Source organism: Bufo bufo, chromosome 2 (assembly GCF_905171765.1).
Source record: "Bufo bufo chromosome 2, aBufBuf1.1, whole genome shotgun sequence".
In the NCBI taxonomy this organism is placed as follows: domain Eukaryota; kingdom Metazoa; phylum Chordata; class Amphibia; order Anura; family Bufonidae; genus Bufo; species Bufo bufo.
In genome coordinates this window covers 34,429,180-34,443,761 of record NC_053390.1, presented here as the reverse complement: position 1 = coordinate 34,443,761, position 14,582 = coordinate 34,429,180, and the positions used below count along the sequence as shown (strand labels likewise).

Below are 14,582 nucleotides of genomic sequence, written 5' to 3'. Positions count from 1 at the left end.
CACTCCATAATATTCAGCAAGAGTAGTTGCATGCAACTCAGATGATGTAAATTTTCTCCTTTCACGTTCCCAGTCCTGGAGTTTGCATTTGACAGTTACTCTTACTTTACTCTCTGTTATTTTTTGTGTGTGTTTTGTGTATAATTAGCATAGTTTAGTAACCTTTTTATGCATCTAAGCCGCATCAAGCCAATTTTATTTCAGAATCTCAGAATTCACGGTAAAACACTACACAGCTTAGTATCCAACATGCAAGTTCCCCAGTGGACAAATTGGGATCTGTTGATTAACTAGTCCATAATCCACCCAGTCATGGACACTAATAACCCACTGCTTGCACCTTATCTCCTAATAACCTAGGCTGAAAAATGTTAAAAGGACTTAAAAAGTAAAAAACATAATTCTTACAATAATGCCCTTCCAAGTAAAAGTATATTCTCTGCATAAATAATGTGGTCGCAAACCAACCTTTTGAAGTGATGAGACAAATACAAGATGTGTTCCTCGTAATGCCAACTTTATTATAATGAGCAGTGCACATATTTATATACAGACAAACCAGTAAAGGTTTCATAGTGGAGACAAGCTTTAAGTTACTATGTCTAGTTTGAGATGAGAAAATTAATCACCAGCATGGGGGTAGTAGGGGCCCACTGTTTAATTTGTACTCCTTTCTTCCAAGGCTAAATCCCCCATCCTATCTAAGTGCAGGTTATACATAGTGTGGGGATTCGTTCTGGTAGACAGGGTGTGCAGACGCAGTACAGAGGCAAATTACCAGTCCTTAATTCAAACTTCCGTGTTTATTCACACATAAAGCAAAAACAAAACGTTAATTTTTCAGTCTTGGTGTTAGTTCACACACAATGGAAAGTCCACATAGAAAAAATCACCTTGTTGGCATTTCTGCCTCCAGCAGTCCATAGCACGCTTTTAGGGCGCCCGTTTCCCTTACAGACGGGTCTCAGCCCTCCAGCACGGCACAAGCCTCAGAACCCAGCACACACGCCTCCTGAGCTCCACTGTCATGCTGAGGTAATCCTCCTCACCTGGCAGTTCTGGCTGGTTTTTAGGCCTGGCAAAACGCGACCTGAAACATGGGGAGTAGTCACCCACCCAGCACTTTGACTACTCCCAGTAAGAGCCGTCCCAGATCAGCTATACAGCCATACTAAGTATTAAGGTGTCAAACAGCAACTGCTGCTGAAACATAAAAGCAGGCTCTTACTCCACCGAGGCCAGGAACATGTACCTATCATCCACGATGATTCCTTGTACCTTCTTACAATATATATAAAATGAATACATATACAAAATGGACGCCTTTATGCTTTCGCTCACAAATCCAACCCATTTGTAAATAATTTCAGGTATTGCTCAGGAGATACATTGACATGTGCTAATCACACGTCCATGATTTGGTACCTCTTCATCTGATTCCTTCCTGAGCATCCTGCAAATTACATCACAATTACACATCACAGTCTTATCCTGGATCTTTTCAGGGGGAGATCTTGCTTGTTGTAGTATCCGGTTTAACTCTAAAAAATAATGACTATACCGTCTGTAAACCATACCGGTTTGGCGGTAGGTATCTGACTGTAACAGTTTTCCTTTTCTTCTTGAGTTCTCTCATGACCCAAAAACCTATTTTTACTATTGCATATAGCAGGCATGGCCAACCTGAGGCTCTCCAGCTGTTGCAAAACTACAACTCCCAGCATGCTTAGACTGCCTACAGCTATCAGCCTGCAGCACGGCATGGTGGGAGTTGTAGTTTTACAACAGCTGGAGAGCCTCAGGTTGGCCATGCCTGGCATATAGGATTAATACAGCTATTACTACTTATGCTATACTCTGTAAAATTCCTAAAAACCACCCGCCAAGACTTCGAAACCAGTTTGCTGGATTTAGAAATAAAAATGTATTCCCCCACCAGGAATCTTTGGCATTAACATGCTCTTCAAGCCATTTTTCTCGCATTTCCTTAACAACTTTTATTTCGGCCCTAACCTAAAGATTTCCCTGTGGGTCAATATAGTGGCAGCAGATCGGCACGATAATTTGGCAGATACCACCATCTTTTGCTGTCACATAATCTAGCACTGTGTGTTGATTAGTTACTAATATGAACTGAGCCTGTACTGTACTAGTCTAATTGAGCATCCACAAAACCTCCCAAATGTGATCATCTAAGTAATCTGTGGCTTCCACTAATTTGTCCCACATCTGATCACTATAGGATATAAGAATAGTGTACAGAAAAATCTATTTGTCACCCCCCCCCCATCGATACTACATGTGGCCTCCTGTTTGGCCTGGTGTGATTATCAGCTGCCCTCTTATTTAGGGTGTGCTTGGGGACCACATAAATGTCTACTTTATCATGTGGTAAGATAAAAGTGGCAGGTGTCAGCTGGACCAGGGTGCATGTTCCAGAGGCCCCAGGAGGGATCCACTTGTAGGCTGCGACTCCACAGGCAAAAAAGAGGCCATCAAACAAAGTGTAATTATAAGTAAAATGATGGCTGCAGCAGTAACTGTTATGCTCTGATTATAAATACACCACTCCTCTTTTGACAGGAGTAATTTAAACCTGGTTCTGTTATGGACCCGTTATTGTAACCTTTGCAGTCACCTTCACTGTCCAAAAGGGAAGAACTGGTTGTGTTCCCATGACTGGTTGTGGAGGGTTCTGACTAGCCCCTGCATACTGCCTTGGTCTGTGCCTACCCCTTTTAAAAGTCCAAATGAAACCTGGACAGGGAACCCTCAGGGTCCATTCACACAACCGCAAAATAGGTCTGCATCCGTTCTCCAATTTTGCGGAACAGGTGCGGACCCATTCATTTTCAATGGGGCCAGAATGTGCCTGATCCGCACTTCCGTTCCGCAAAAAAATAGCGGGCAATTGCGGACAAGAAAAGGCATTTTCTATGAGAGTGCCAGCGATGTGTGGTCCGCAAAACACATACGGACGTGTGAATTGACCCTAATTCTCCCAAATCGAGATTTTTCCTAGCCCACTTCTGTCCATCAAAATCCCACACACGTACTGTTACATCTTTCTAAGCAGTAACATTTGCTTGCCACCAAGGGGCCTCTCCCCAACCAGCTATGGGGAGGGGCACTGCTGTGGAGTTATATTTTTGGTCATCCTGTCCCTCTCTCCTTATGAGACAATCTGCCAGCAAGACAGAGTTCTAGTGTTGGGCGAGCACCAAAGTGCTCGAGTAGAACGCTTTGCGATGCTCGGGTGTTCTACAGAGCACCCGAGCATAATGGAAGTCAATGGGAGAACCCCAGGCACCCCCTGCTCTGAAGAAGGGAGGGTGTCAGGACTCTAGTTCAGCTTAGGAGTCCCTGCTCTGACTCCATGTATAGCTATATCCATATATGGAGTCAGTGCTTGGGGACACCCCAGTGTATTTAAATCTAATTTCTGAAATGTTTTTGCCAGGATTTGAACTCCCAACCCCTTGTACATTAGAGGTAAGGACCTTATCCACTCAGCTATAAAGCTGAATGCTAAACTGTGTCAGAAAAACCTCATAGTAGTTTCTGATGTAGTGAGTATTCTTATTCAGCAGAAGACTTATTTTATATTTCTGTGCCGGTTAACATGTAACTCTATAGTGTAGTGGTATGTGTGTGTGTGTGTGTGTCTGTGTGTGTGTGTGTGTGTGTATATATATATATATATATTATTTAGTAATTACACATTTATTTAGTGCCATACATTTTTTACAATTACTAAAAAAAAATATAAAATATATAACTTGAATCTATATTTCTGAAATGTTTCTGCCAGGATTTGAACTCCCAACCTTGTACATTTGAGGCAAGGATCTTATCCACTCAGCTATAAAGCTGAATGCTAAACAATTTTCAGAAAAACCTCATAGTAGTCTATTTTTTTATATTTATTTTAGTTTTACACAATAAAAGCATTTTTGAAATAAAAAAAATGTTTTTATGTCTCCATTTTCTGAAAGCCATATCTTTTTAATTTTTTTGGCCAATTGTCTTAGGTAGGGTCTCATTTTTTGCGGGATGAAATGACTGTTTTATTGGTAATATCTTTGGGTACATATGACTTTTTGATAGATTGATATTACACTTTTTTGTTAAAAAAAATTACGGTGTTGACCACATGGGGTGAATCATGTGATATTTTTATAGAGAACGTTTTACCTACCTGTTTTTTCTTTTTTTTTCTATTTTTTATAATTGTATCTGTTTCTTTTTATGGAAAAAGGGGCTTTTTTTTAAATGAAACTTTATTTCACTTTTATTATTTGTTGGGACTCCACTATTACACGGTCTGATCCCTGTTTCAATGCAGCACAATATATCTGTATTGTACTGCATTGACCATCAGTGTATTACACAGTGTAATACACTAATAGTTTGCCTATGAGACCCAGCCTGGGGGCTGGGCCTCATAGGCCTTCCGTAGCTGCCGGGCCCCAAGGCCTTTGCAACCATCGGGTCCCAGACACAGCAGCAATGGGACCCAATGGCTCAGGAGAGGGAACGCAAACCTCCCATACGCCACGGTCAGTGCTGACCATGGCATATGAGGGGTTAATCCACCTGCATCAGCATTATCAATGATGCTGGTGGATGCAGCAGGGATCCGGCTGTCAGTAACAGCTGGATCCCTAACCGCTGAACGCGGCACCACACATGGGGGAACAGAAGGACCGCTGGATGAGAAAGCTCGTCCTGGGGCACAAAGTACTGGCCATTTAGGACGAGCATTCTCATCCTGGGTCCTTAAGGGGTTAAGCCTTAGTTTAATCACTTACTTTATCACTATATATTCACCTTTCCTATGCTCTCGACTAACTTACATGCTGGGACAAAAGTGAGTACACCAAGTCTGCCCAACTCTTTAACTATTAGAGTCTCATTTATTGAGACTGACCTAAATCTACCCATGCACACAGCACTCGCAAGGAGATTCTTTATTAAGGGTAATCTGAATACAAGGTATCCCTTTTAACTGTGTCCTCTATTTTCTTCCACTTCCATCTTTTGGCATTTCAGCCTTTATCGACACTTGGTACACCCTTTCAGTGGATCTCTACCTTCTCTTTCCTGCTCTCTCCATCACTATTTGCCTGGCAGTATTCTTCTTTTGATCTCCCGAACTTACTTCATGTGATCCCCATGGTCTGTCTCAGTCCAATACCAGGATTTGGGTCTGGCTCACAAGGAACTTTTAAAACCCCAAATCCTGTAGTGCATAACCTCAGCCAGTCTTTCTGGTACACCTAGCCCAAGTTCTCCTGCCTCGGACAACAATCTATCTGGTACACCTAGTCTAGGTCCTCCTCCCTCAGACAGTCTTTCTGGTACATCTAGTCAGGACTTACGCACAGACCACCCTGAGGACCCAGCAGGTCTATAGTAACCTAAACACGGGGTGTCCTTTTAGTTTTTTCAGCCAAATAAATAAATTATCGGTACACACAATACTATAGTAACTATCTCTACTTCCTCTATCACCATCTCAGACTAACTTCTATCCTTCCCTAGATCTTTTCTGTATCTTCTAGGGGATGTTTTTCATTCTGCAGAGTCTGGTCTTATAGACCAGAGTCTGGTCCTCCTGAATTGGGAATCCCTTTTTCTCCAAAACAAACACTCAGGCCACATTTTGACTCCTCGGCTTGTCCCTGACTTTGTTGTCTAATAGTGACCGCTATGATGGGATCCCCTGGCTTCATTCACTCATGTGCCACGTGATGAGTCTATGGTGTGTTCAGGATAAAGTCTCTTTTGACACCCTTCTTCGTGGAATGTTCCCTTACCAATTTTCAAAGAGTTCACCGCGTGCCCAGCATATCACCATGGAAATTTCCTGTTGGTTATGTTTCTCACACACATCCCTCTATTTCTATCTCCTTATGGACTTGTCTTGTCACGTACAAGACGTCACACCTACTGGAATCCCTCATCAATCAGGGACTTATTAATTTGTCCCTCATAGATCACTCACACTCTTTCACCTTCTAATTCAGGGATTCTCATAAAACAACACGCAGTCTATAGCTATTCAAATGGAGATTTACTTCATAAATTAGGATACTTGCCCTTATAGATCTCTTTAGCACTATCACACTGCAACCCACTAACCAGATGAAAAATTCCTACATACAATACTATTTATAGCCCTCACAGATGTCACAAAACTGACAATAATGCATAATTCATACAGTTGGGGCGTTAATTCTGTTATGGGGCTACAATGCTCGCTGAACCAAAACGTATCCGTGAGACACGCAGACCAGTTACTCAAAAGTAAACCCTGTCATCCGTAGATTGTCTCAACTCTGGACTTAGCAATGTTAGTACATAACTGACTGCCCTGCTCGCTGCACTTGAACACCCCAAGCCCCCTACCAAAACGCAGTCGTGAGACACGATGCCAGTTGCCCGTGACAAACCTTGGTCTGTGGAGACTGTCTCAATTACACATTGGCAGCATAACATTAAACCAACATCACATCAATTTCATAGTTCTTTGGACAGGTCAATTATAACATGTAAGACTCACCCAGATCTTGGCAGTCAACACAGGGAGGGACAGAGGGTTATTTTATAAGAATACATTTCTTGCCGTGCAGCTGCGTTATGGTCTGTCTGTCCCAGTGGAGGCTTACTAGATGTCCTGCCCCACTTTGGGCGCCATTTTCTGTGGTCGTAAACCGACCTTCTGATGTGATGCGGTGTCCTAATAGTTCTGAAGTTGAGTGAGCCAGCTCAAGGTCACGACACAGAGACACATACAAGATGTGTTCCTCGTAATGCACCCTTTATTATAATGAGCAGTGCACATATTTATACACAGACAAACCAGCAAAAGTGTCCTAGTGTAGACAATGTTTGAGTTACTTTGTCTAGTTTGAGATAAGAAAATTAATCACCAGCATGGGAGTAGTAGGAGCCCACTGTGGAATCTGTAATTCTTTATTCCAAGGCTAAATCTCCCCTCCTATTTAAGTGCAGGTTATACATAGATATAAAATGAAAACATATACAAAAAGGACGCCTTTATGCTTTCTCTCACAATAACTGTACCTTCCAGTCCACTCTTACTTTTATTGGCAGAGTGAAGTGCATCTAAAAATGCATAACAATATTTCCAGCACCTTCACAACTTATGATGTTAAAGGGGTATTCTGGTTAGAGAACATTATCCCCTAGGGGATATTAGATCGGTGGGGGTGCCAGCAGTAGGAGAACGGGGGCTTGTACCCCATGGAGGTTCCCTAAAATGTAGCGGCTGATCAAAAATGCATACTTCCAATCTATTCATTTCTATGGGTGCACTGGAGAAAGCCAAGAACAACACTGTGGATAGGGGCTAACTGAAGTCACTCAAGTTAACCGGTTTACCCACTTTAGGTACCAGAACTGCACATTATAGCTTGTCTGCATTGTTATGTCTGGTGTCTCTCATACATTTTCTATGGGGTTTAAGTTGGGCGAGTTTGCCGGCCAATTAAGCACAGTAATACCATGATTATTAAACCAAGTATTGATACTTTTGGCAGTGTAGGCAAGTGCCAAGTCCTACTGGAAAATGAAATTAGCATCTCCCTAAAGCTTCTCAGCAGACGGAAGCATGAAGTACTCTAAGATTTCCTGGTAGACGGTTTTGCTGACTTAGGACTTGATATAACTAAGTGGACCAAAACAGCAGATGACATGGCTCCCCAAACCATCATAGACTGGACATCAAGCAACTCTTTCTCCAGGGTCTGGAACATTGATTTCCAAATGAAATGCTTTTCTTTCATATGAAAACAGGACTTTGGACCAATGAGCAACAGTCCAGTCCTTTTTCTCCTTAGCCCACGTAAGACGCTTCTGACATATCTCTATGTCATGAGTGCTTGACACAAGGAATGCGACAGTCGTAGCCCATATACTGGATACATCTGTGTGTGGTGGCTCTTGAAACTTTGACTCCCGCCACAGTCCACTACTTGTGAATCTCCCCTAAATTCTTGAATGGCCTTTTCTGGACAATCGTTTCAAGGCTGCAGTCATCACTGTTGTTTGTGCACCTTTTCCTTCCACTCAACTTTCCATTAATATGCTTGGATACAGAACTATGTGAACAGAAAGCTTCTTTAGCAATGACCCTTGTGGAGGGTGTTAATGACTGTCTTCTGGACAACTGTCAAGTCAGCAGTCTTCCCTATGATTGTGTAGCCTACTGAACCAGAGTAAGGGACCATGTAAAGGCTTAAGAAACCTTTGCAGGTGTTTTGTGTTGATTAGCTTTTTAGAGTGTGATACCATGAGTCTACAATATTGACATTTTTCACAATATTCTAATTTTTAGAGATACTGATTTTTGGGTTTTCATTAGCTGTAAACTATAATAAAACTGTAAAATAAATAAATGCTTGAAATATATCACTCTGTGTGTAATGAATCTATATAATATGAGTTTTACTTTTTCAATGAAATTACTGAAATAAATTACCTTTTCAATAATATTCCAATTTGAGATGCATCTGTAGTTTATTCTGAAGAGAGAGTATCTTGACTTAGGATCTTCTCTCCAATTGACCATAGGAACTACAGTTTACTGCCTTGAATTAACAACTGTTCACAATGTGACTCTTGCCACCGCGGTAAAGATATAAGTTATTGCTGCAGTTATGCTGGCACTCCTCCTCAGACAGCTTGACTCTACCCATGTGCATGGGCTCCACTACAGCAGTTGAAGAAAAAGGAAGCAATGACATCTAGAAGGAATGTGCTACTAGTGGGTTTCTCCTCTCCCAGGAAATCAGACCAATACATGTGGCCAAAGTGATGAAATCGTCCAGATCCAAAACTGCTAATTCATCCTTAATGCAACCTGCCAGGCCATTCCAAAATTCAGCCACCAGGGCCTTGTTGTTCTAGGAAAACTCCCATGAGAGGCTGCAGAAATGGATGGCACACTGTGTGACGAAAAGGTTGCCCTGGCGAAGACACAATAAGGAAGATATTCTGGAGGCCGCCCATACAGGCTCACAATGACTTAATGGTCAGCAAGAAATCAAGTTGATTAAACGTCATGGGTGTGACTAAGCCTAAAGCTTCTATGGACAGGAAGGTGACATTAGCCTGGTCAGTAGAAAACTGTAAGCATTTGAGTGGATGGAGGCACTGGTTCAAAAATCCACAACAGGTCTTATGATCTCCATAATAGCGAGGTGACAGTTGTAGATGCACAGGAACCCCCAAAGGAAGAGGCTGACCGAAAGAGACTCTGCAGGTTGAGAGTGTGTGTGTATATATAAGCGCACACCGCAGAGCTGTGTATATACAATATTTGCAAAAAGTTTGGGAAATTTGGCTTTTGCATGAAATTTACGGAAAACTTAAAAAGTTTCTGCTACAGTGATATTATATCATGAAAGTTGGGCATTTAAGTATAATCAGCAATGGTGATTTTCTCATCTCAAACTATTTATTGAAACAAAAGCCAACACCAGTGGTGGGTACACCCCCACAAAAAATCTCAGTGTCTCAATAACTTGTCATGTGGCCTTGAGCATCAATTACAGCTTGAAAACAACATCTCCTGCTGTTCACAAGTCAACTTGTCTGCTGAGGCATGGCATCCCACTCTTTTTGAAGGGCGGACCTCAGGCCATTGAGGTTCTGGGGTACAGAGTTATGGGCAGCCGTTCCCTAATGATGTGACCTCGATGAGCTGTTGCATTGTTGTCCATGAAGATGAAATTAGACCTGTGTTGTTCATGCAGAGGCACAATGACTGGATTAATTATGCTCTTCAAGTAGTATGGGCTTCTCACTGTACCATTCACAAAGTGTAGGGCAGTTCTGTATTGACTAGACACACCTGCCCACACTAACATCACCACCACCACCAAAAGCTCGTCTAGTGACAACAGTGGCTGATGCATAGCGCTCTCCTTCACGTCTCCAACATTGTTGGCGGCCTTTATTTCTGCTCAGTGTGAATCGACTTTAATCAGTGTACAGCACTGAGGCCCACTGGTCCCTTATACAGCGTAGATGCTCCCTGGCCCATGCAAGACGATGACGTTTATACTTGGTGTTGTGGTCAGGTCCCCTTGCAGGTCGTCTAGCACGCAGACCAAACTGATGTAAACATTTTTGAATGGTCTGACATGACACTTGGGCACCTCTCACCTCCCTTAAATGTGCCTAGAGTTTTGTAGATTTCCTAATTCAGTTCGGCAGGGCATTGTTCACAATGAAGCGGTCATCAGTGTGGGATATGGCCAAAGGACGTCTAATTCTCTGGCTTTCTGTGACTCTTGCAGTCTCTCTGTATATCTGACACAACCTGCTGATGACACCATGTGACACCCTAAGCTCAGAAGCCACTTCCGTCTGAGAACATCCTGCTTGAAGCCTGTGATGTATGCAATGGAGAGGTACTGTTGATCAATTGTTAGGTGTTGTCTTAGTCTCATGATGTCAAACTGTGAACAGCATGATGAGGAGGACTGTTTAAATACCAATTCTAATTGAACCAGAAAATGTATTGGGCGATTCATGGATCAAACACCTGTTGTGAATTTTGCCATTAAGCTCCTTGTTAGAGAACAGCAAGTTGTGCAAAAAGTACTGAAATATTTCAGTTGGACATGTGCATTCAAAAGTTTAGAGGTCACCTGTAAAGCATACAGTACAGAGCTGTGTATATATAAAGCATACAGCGCAGAGCTGTGTATATATAAAGCATACAGTGCAGAGCTGTGTATATATAAAGCATACAGTACAGAGCTGTGTATATATAAAGCATACAGTGCAGAGCTGTGTATATATAAAGTATACAGTACAGAGCTGTGTATATATAAAGCTTACAGCGCAGAGCTGTGTATATATAAAGCATACAGCACAGAGCAGTGTATATATAAAGGATACAGCACAGAGCAGTGTATATATAAAGCATACAGTACAGAGCTGTGTATATATAAAGCATACAGTACAGAGCTGTGTATATATAAATCATACAGTACAGAGCTGTGTATATATAAAGTATACAGTACAGAGCTGTGTATATATATATAAAGCATACAGTACAGAGCTGTGTATATATAAAGGATACAGCACAGAGCTGTGTATATATAAAGCATGCAGTACAGAGCTGTGTATATATAAAGCATACAGTGCAGAGCTGTGTATATATAAAGTATACAGTACAGAGCTGTGTATATATAAAGCTTACAGCGCAGAGCTGTGTATATATAAAGCATACAGTACAGAGCAGTGTATATATAAAGGATACAGCACAGAGCAGTGTATATATAAAGCATACAGTACAGAGCTGTGTATATATAAAGCATACAGTACAGAGCTGTGTATATATAAAGCATACAGCACAGAGCTGTGTATATATATATAAAGCATACAGTACAGAGCTGTGTATATATAAAGGATACAGCACAGAGCTGTGTATATATAAAGGATACAGTACAGAGCTGTGTATATATAAAGCATACAGTACAGAGCTGTGTATATATAAAGCATACAGTACAGAGCTGTGTATATATAAAGCATACAGTACAGAGCTGTGTATATATAAAGCACACAGTACAGAGCTGTGTATATATAAAGCATACAGCACAGAGCTGTGTATATATAAAGCATACAGCACAGAGCTGTGTATATATAAAGCATACAGCACAGAGCTGTGTATATATAAAGCATACAGCACAGAGCTGTGTATATATAAAGCATACAGTACAGAGCTGTGTATATATAAAGCATACAGTATAGAGCTGTGTATATATAAAGCATACAGCACAGAGCTGTGTATATATAAAGCATACAGTGCAGAGCTGTGTATATATAAAGCATACAGTGCAGAGCTGTGTATATATAAAGCATACAGTACAGAGCTGTGTATATATAAAGCATACAGCGCAGAGCTGTGTATATATAAAGCATACAGCACAGAGCTGTGTATATATAAAGCATACAGTACAGAGCTGTGTATATATAAAGCATACAGCACAGAACTGTGTATATATAGCATACAGTACAGAGCTGTGTATATATAAAGCATACAGTACAGAGCTGTGTATATATAAAGCATACAGTACAGTGCTGTGTATATATAAAGCGTACAGTACAGAGCTGTGTATATATAAAGCATACAGTACAGAGCTGTGTATATATAAAGCATACAGTACAGAGCTGTGTATATATAAAGCATACAGTACAGAGCTGTGTATATATAAAGTATACAGTACAGAGCTGTGTATATATAAAGCATACAGTACAGAGCTGTGTATATATAAAGCATACAGTACAGAGCTGTGTATATATAAAGCATACAGTACAGAGCTGTATATATATAAAGCATACAGTACAGAGCTATGTATATATAAAGCATACAGTACAGAGCTGTGTATATATAAAGCATACAGTACAGAGCTGTGTATATATAAAGCATACAGTACAGAGCTATGTATATATAAAGCATACAGCACAGAGCTGTGTATATATAAAGCATACAGTACAGAGCTGTGTATATATAAAGCATACAGCACAGAGCTGTGTATATATAAAGCATACAGCGCAGAGCTGTGTATATATAAAGCATATAGCACAGAGCTGTGTATATATAAAGCATACAGTGCAGAGCTGTGTATATATAAAGCATACAGCACAGAGCTGTGTATATATAAAGCATACAGTATAGAGCTGTGTATATATAAAGCGCACAGTATAGAGCTGTGTATATATAAAGCATACAGTACAGAGCTGTGTATATATAAAGCATACAGTACAGAGCTGTGTATATATAAAGCATACAGTACAGAGCTGTGTATATATAAAGCATACAGTACAGAGCTGTGTATATATAAAGCATACAGTATAGAGCTGTGTATATATAAAGCATACAGTACAGAGCTGTGTATATATAAAGCATACAGTACAGAGCTGTGTATATATAAAGTATACAGTACAGAGCTGTGTATATATAAAGCATACAGCACAGAGCTGTGTATATATAAAGCATACAGTACAGAGCTGTGTATATATAAAGTATACAGCACAGAGCTGTGTATATATAAAGCATACAGCACAGAGCTGTGTATATATAAAGTATACAGTACAGAGCTGTGTATATATAAAGCATACAGTACAGAGCTGTGTATATATAAAGTATACAGCGCAGAGCTGTGTATATATAAAGCATACAGTACAGAGCTGTGTATATATAAAGCATACAGTACAGAGCTGTGTATATATAAAGTATACAGTACAGAGCTGTGTATATATAAAGCATACAGTACAGAGCTGTGTATATATAAAGCATACAGCACAGAACTGTGTATATATAGCATACAGTACAGAGCTGTGTATATATAAAGCATACAGTACAGAGCTGTGTATATATAAAGCATACAGTACAGAGCTGTGTATATATAAAGCATACAGTACAGTGCTGTGTATATATAAAGCGTACAGTACAGAGCTGTGTATATATAAAGCATACAGTACAGAGCTGTGTATATATAAAGCATACAGTACAGAGCTGTGTATATATAAAGCATACAGTACAGAGCTGTGTATATATAAAGTATACAGTACAGAGCTGTGTATATATAAAGCATACAGTACAGAGCTGTGTATATATAAAGCATACAGTACAGAGCTGTGTATATATAAAGCATACAGTACAGAGCTGTATATATATAAAGCATACAGTACAGAGCTATGTATATATAAAGCATACAGTACAGAGCTGTGTATATATAAAGCATACAGTACAGAGCTGTGTATATATAAAGCATACAGTACAGAGCTATGTATATATAAAGCATACAGCACAGAGCTGTGTATATATAAAGCATACAGTACAGAGCTGTGTATATATAAAGCATACAGTACAGAGCTGTGTATATATAAAGCACACAGTACAGAGCTGTGTATATATAAAGCATACAGCGCAGAGCTGTGTATATATAAAGCATACAGTACAGAGCTGTGTATATATAAAGTATACAGTACAGAGCTGTGTATATATAAAGCATACAGTACAGAGCTGTGTATATATAAAGCATACAGCGCAGAGCCGTGTATACTGAGTGTACAGTGCAGAGCCATGTGTTTTATGTGTGTGGTGCAGTACAGATGTGTCTCAGGCTCAGGGTTTGTTACCATGGCTAAATTTTGCCATTGGGTTTAGGAGCGTTTTAAGTTAAACCCACACCTATATCTCACCAGCAGTTTCCCCCTTTAGGGCTCTTTCACACTTGCGTTGTCCGGATCCGGCGTGTACTCCACTTGCCTGAATTACACTCCGGATCCGGAAAAACGCAAGTGAACTGAAAGCATTTGAAGACGGATCCGTCTTCAAAATGCGTTCAGTGTTACTATGGCAGCCAGGACGCTATTAAAGTCCTGGCTGCCATAGTAGTAGTGGGGAGCGGGGGAGCAGTATACTTACCGTCCATGCGGCTCCCGGGGCGCTCCAGAGTGCCGTCAGAGCGCCCCATGCGCATGGATGACATGTCCATGTGATCACGTCATCCATGCGCGTGGGGCGCCCTGAAGTC

At 40.7% G+C, this 14,582-nt stretch overlaps 1 protein-coding gene across 1 annotated transcript in view; it reads left to right on the top strand.

Moving 5' to 3' along the window:
* Positions 1–14,582, top strand: part of LOC120992102 (oocyte zinc finger protein XlCOF6-like) — a 770,548-nt gene that overhangs the window by 369,242 nt on the left and 386,724 nt on the right. The window lies entirely within an intron of this gene.